The sequence below is a fragment of the Cupressus sempervirens genome, chromosome 3 (genome assembly GCF_028749045.1).
Source record: "Cupressus sempervirens isolate cs-2001-9-10 chromosome 3, ASM2874904v1, whole genome shotgun sequence".
Classification (NCBI taxonomy): Eukaryota; Viridiplantae; Streptophyta; class Pinopsida; order Cupressales; family Cupressaceae; genus Cupressus; species Cupressus sempervirens.
The window spans coordinates 241,076,103-241,081,987 of NC_143120.1; positions in this window are offsets into that span (position 1 = coordinate 241,076,103).

Sequence of the window (5,885 nt, forward strand, 5' to 3'; positions counted from 1 at the left end):
TCACAAGGTGGACACAAATCCATGAACTAGGACAGAGCATTCATTAGTATTAGTGTGTATTAATTCTTAAGTAGATGACAACCTATTGCCTCATTATAAGGTGGTGATGGGAAGTTTTATCTTTTATTCCAGCTTCGAGTTCATTTGAGATACTTCACTTTTGGATCTTTTTTCTTTTTCTCCTTGCATTGTCATTTTCAGGCAGGGTTTGTAGCAGTGGAATAGATACCAATATCTGCATATTTCATACATTCAAAGTGAGAACGATGGCTTTTACTAGTAATGTAAAACCAAAATGGTGGAATAAGATTCTCAAACCTGTTGATGGAATGACAAGAATTGTTGTTAACCAAGCAATTGGAGAAGGAATATTCAAGTATGACCACTCCTGGAGGACAAATAGCGACATTATTGGAATTTTTATAGGCTGCATGGCAAGAATTGGTTTTAAAAAGTAGGCTATGATCCGATTGTGTCTGAATATTTTCCAATCAACTTGGTGTAAAGGCATTGAGGAGGCCATTAGGGGTCTTGATGAGGACTTATGTCTTTCGCTCCATGAAATGTATATGGAGCGCCCTCCAAGGAGTTTGATCATTGTTGATATTCCTAGGTGCCCTGCCCTAGTCATCAAAGATAGGTTTGCCTTCAATAGGGCTTGGCCCAAGATGGAACCCTACTTCCATGTTTTAATGGGTTGGAGGAAGATAGCTCCAGTGATAGGGCATGGGTGGCTAGTTAATTACCTCAAGATTCATAAGGTGTATATTCACCTTGGTGTAATGTTTGATAATCTTGACAAAGTGAATTTGTGTACTCTGAACATTGAGAAGACAAGAAAGGAGATGTCTTCTTTTGAGTTCCCTCCTTTCTTCAAGGTAGAAAACCCAAGTGATGTTGTTGAAGTGATTATGATCTATTGGAAGAAGTAATGGAGGTCCCTACAAGGTTGGTTTTTTTTCCGTCTTCAACTTCGATCTTTTCATTAAGCTCAGATGGTGATTAGGGGCGAGATGTTTTATTTTGTTTCATCTCAGATGATGCCCTTGTATTTTGGGTTTTCGATTTAGCTTTTCAGTAGTAGTAGTTCAGTGTTTATTTTGTATATACTTTGGATTCTTGGATGTATCTTTGTTATATTTGGTTATGCATCCAATATTTAGGTAGATTGGGAAGGTTTCAATGTTTTTTTATTTAGTACTTCAAGGCGGGTCATCTATCTACTCTGTAAATAGATTTCTAATATTCTAAAAGATTAATATAAACTGGTTAGTATTATATCAATTTTGGTTTGTGATAGATTAATTGTGCTTATTCCAGTGCTCTATTTTGGAGTCACTGGATTAGCCTTTGGGATGTGTATCCCACGATGGGCACAGTTGGAAATTATCTCCCATTCATTAAGTGGTAATAAGGTTTATGGATTTTTCCAGTTTCTGAAGATTAGGTGTGGGCATTTTGTTAACTTTGGTATTTCCCTTTTAGAGATCTATCATCTCAATTTTATGGTGATTTTAGATCCCCTTTAGTGAGAGTTCTAGAAGATTAGTATTTTGCTTAATTTATTAGTCTCTGCCTCTCTTGGGTTCTGATAGAGTCGTGGTACTGGACATTTAAGTGTAGGTTTATTTTGATTTGTCTATTATGGGGTGTTGGTTGTGATTAGTACCTTAACTGGGCAGTTTTCTATGGTTATTCATATCTTGCATCCTTTTTGGTTGCTCTGGTTAGAGTATGTAACAAGTCATGGCTCTAACAAAGTGTGAATTTCTTTCATTTGATTATTTCTCCTAAATCTTTCCGTTTATATTGATTTAAGTGCATGTCTTTCTTATTCTCATGGCAATTATTTGGAAGATGGGTGTAAATGTTGATGCTTGGTGTATTCTATTAGTACTCATTCTCATCGTGTTGGAGTTTATATGGTTTAGATATATAGAGGATATCAAAGTGCATTAATCAAATGGTATTCTTCTTCGGTTGCTTTATATCAGGATTAATTTAAGGATTTCTAACATTTTAGTTATAGCTTTATGATCTCTTTAATATTTGTTAATAAATATTAATTAAGCCAGGAATTTTGATCCATTTTGAAGCCCCTATTGGTTTGGCCTTTTCTTTCTAGCATTATATGTTCACTAACCTTGTTGATTGATAAGCTTAGTAGGCAGAATGTGTGTTCAGTGTGGGTGGTTTGTCAACACACAGGTGGTTTGCGACTCTTGAGCAGGCATTATATGAAAAATGTTATGATAATGTATACAAAGTTGATGTAATCTATTAGGGGCATGCCCCTATAATGATTGTAATTTAGAATAAACTGGAGTATGCCCCTTTTAAAATGTAATAATATAGGACATTTGTCCTAGGCTAGACTGGAGGTTTTCTTCTCCATTCTTTCCTACCAATGCCCGTTTGAATAGAGTAAAGCTATTGTAATTTATTTTTTAAACTAATAAAATTTATCGAGGCCTTGGTTGTTTATCGATCAAATATATATATACTTAATTTAACAATAATAAATTTAAAAGTTGCCCTCAAATAGGCATGAACCTACAATGCATTGATAAATTGTGAGCCTCTCATCGGGGAGGTCTTGGGTTTGAATCTACTCACGATTAACGCATATAATAATTAATCTTAATAATAATAAATAACCTAGGCTTTGGCCATTTACCTTTAAAAAAAATTAAAATTTAGAAGTTGCATTTATATAATAGACTTTAAATAGTATTATTAGTTAAATGAATAAATATATGTTCTAAAAATAGAGTGGAAATAATTTAAATAAAGTTTATTCTAATTAAAGGAAAAAAAATATGCACAATGGAATTGAGTAAATTAAAATAATAAAAGTTTATTTTAAGGAGAGGCTTTTTCATATTCAAAAACCGAAAACCCTAGCTAGGGTTAAACTCTTTATTAAGAGATTCGAACTCATTCTACACACAAAGGTTTTGGAGAAGCAATTTTCTAAGATTGAAAGATGGGAAATTTCTGAAGGATTTGGGAGACGTGAATTTTGCAATTATTGAGTCATTATCGGGTTATAGCATCAAATTGAGGTAGGAATCTCACATAATCCATTGTAGGAAATCTCTTGGAAAACATTTGTTTTCTTTGTGCCTTTAATATCAAATTTGTTAATGTAAAATATATTTTGAATTGAAACCCTTGTTTAAAAGTTTATTATTCTCCATTGCTTATACATATGTAAAAATGAAATTGAAACCCTCATTAGAAAACTTGAATTTAAGGAAGAAAATCATATGTAGGGTTTGAAAATCGAGAAAAGATTATTGTTTAAAAGATTTGATTAGTTGTTGGTGGATTTTCTATCTAATCCATAATTAAAATAGATTTAAAAAAATATTACTGTGGTAACTTTTTGGTGAATCATATTTTTGTGGGGAAGAGATTTTTTGTTATATATATATATATATGTGTGTGTGTGTGTATATATATATATATGTATATATGCACACACACACACACACACACACACACACACACGTGTGTGTGTGTGTGTGTACATATATATATGTATATATACATATATATATATATACATATGTATATATACATATATACATATATATACATATATATATATGTATATATATACATATGTATAGATATATATATACACATATGTATATATATAGATATATACGTATATATATGTATGTATATATGTATATATATATGTATAGATATATATATACATACATATATGTATATATGTATATATATGTATGTATATATATAGAGATATATATATATATATATATATATATATATATATATAGATATATGTATGTATATATATATATACATACATATATATATATATATATAGATATATGTATGTATATATATATATACATACATATATATATACATATACATACATACGTATATATATATATACACATATGTATGTATATATATACATATGTATAGATATATACATACATATATCTATATATATATATATATGTATACATATATATATATATATGTATACATACACATATATATATGTATACATATATATATATATATGTATACATATATATATGTGTATGTATACATATATATATATATATACATATATATATATGTGTATATATATATATATATATATATATATATATATGTATACATATGTATACATATATATCTATAGATATATATGATATATATATATGTATACATATATATATGTGTATACATATATATGTGTATACATATATATATATATATATATATGTATACATATATATCTATAGATATATATGTATACATATATATATGTATATATATGTATACATATATATGTATACATATATATGTATATATATGTATACATATATATATATATGTATACATATATATACATATATATGTATACATATATATCTATAGATATATATGTATACATATATATGTATATATATGTATACATATATATACATATATATGTATACATATATATCTATATATATACATATATACATATATATCTATATATATACATATATATGTATACATATATATATATATAGATACATATATATCTATATGTATATGCATATATATATATATATATACATATATATATAGATACATATATATCTATATGTATATATATATATATATATGTATATATGTATATATATACATATATATATATATACATATATATATATGTATACATATATATATATGTATACATATATATATATGTATATATGTGTATATATATGTATATATACATATATATATATATATATATATATATCTATATATATGTATATATAGATATATGTATCTATATATAGATACATATAGATATATATATATATATATATATATATATATATATGTATGTATGTATATATACGTATGTATATATATACATACATATATATATGTATACATATATATATATATATATATATATATATATATTTTTTTTTTTTTTTTTTTTTTTTTTTTTTTTTTGGGGTAGGGCAAGGGCCACCACCTCCCCACCCCCCACTCTCCTTGCTGTGATTGTGGAAGCCCACACATAGTTGCTTGTTGTCATAGTGGCAAGTACTGTTGTGGCACGACCATGCTGCTATTGTAGTAGCTTTTTTTTTTCAAGAGGTTTTTTTTAATTTAAAAAATAATAATAAAAGTTTTCTTTAATTAGTATTTTTTTTAATAAAGTTTTTTTTTTTTTTTTGGCAAAAGTGGGCTAGCCACTGAATATATTTATTTAAATAAAACTAATTCAAAAGCTCAACCGAGAAAGAATCAGTAAGAAAACCCAGAATAATCGCTAAAAACAAAAAGATTTAAACATCAATGTTTACAAGATTACCATATCGATGGAATAGAGATACTCTAATTACAATTTGGAGACAATTTACTTCCTCCAATTATATAATCGAACTTTAAACGAGTAATTATCAAAATTTCAAAAACTGATTAACTTTTAGTAGCAAAAAGTCTCACTTCTCCATTTCTGTACATTCACACCTATCACACAAAATTGAGGCATCTGAAGCATGAACAACACTACCCCTACCAAAGTCAAGTAAGGGTTGAGGTGAAGAATCCCATCCCAACCCATGAATAAAGATATTTATTATTATATCATTTTTAAAATATTATTTTAAAAAGGAGTTAAATTTAATTTTAATTAAATTTAGATTTAATAAATCAAATTTTATTTATTATTTAATTATTTAATTAAATTTTTAATTATAAGTTAATTATATTGAATTTAGTTTTTTTATGAAATTGAATTTAATTATATGTTTTAAATATGATTTCTATTTAGTCTTATTATAATTAAATTTATAATATTATTAAATATGAATTATTTTGTAATG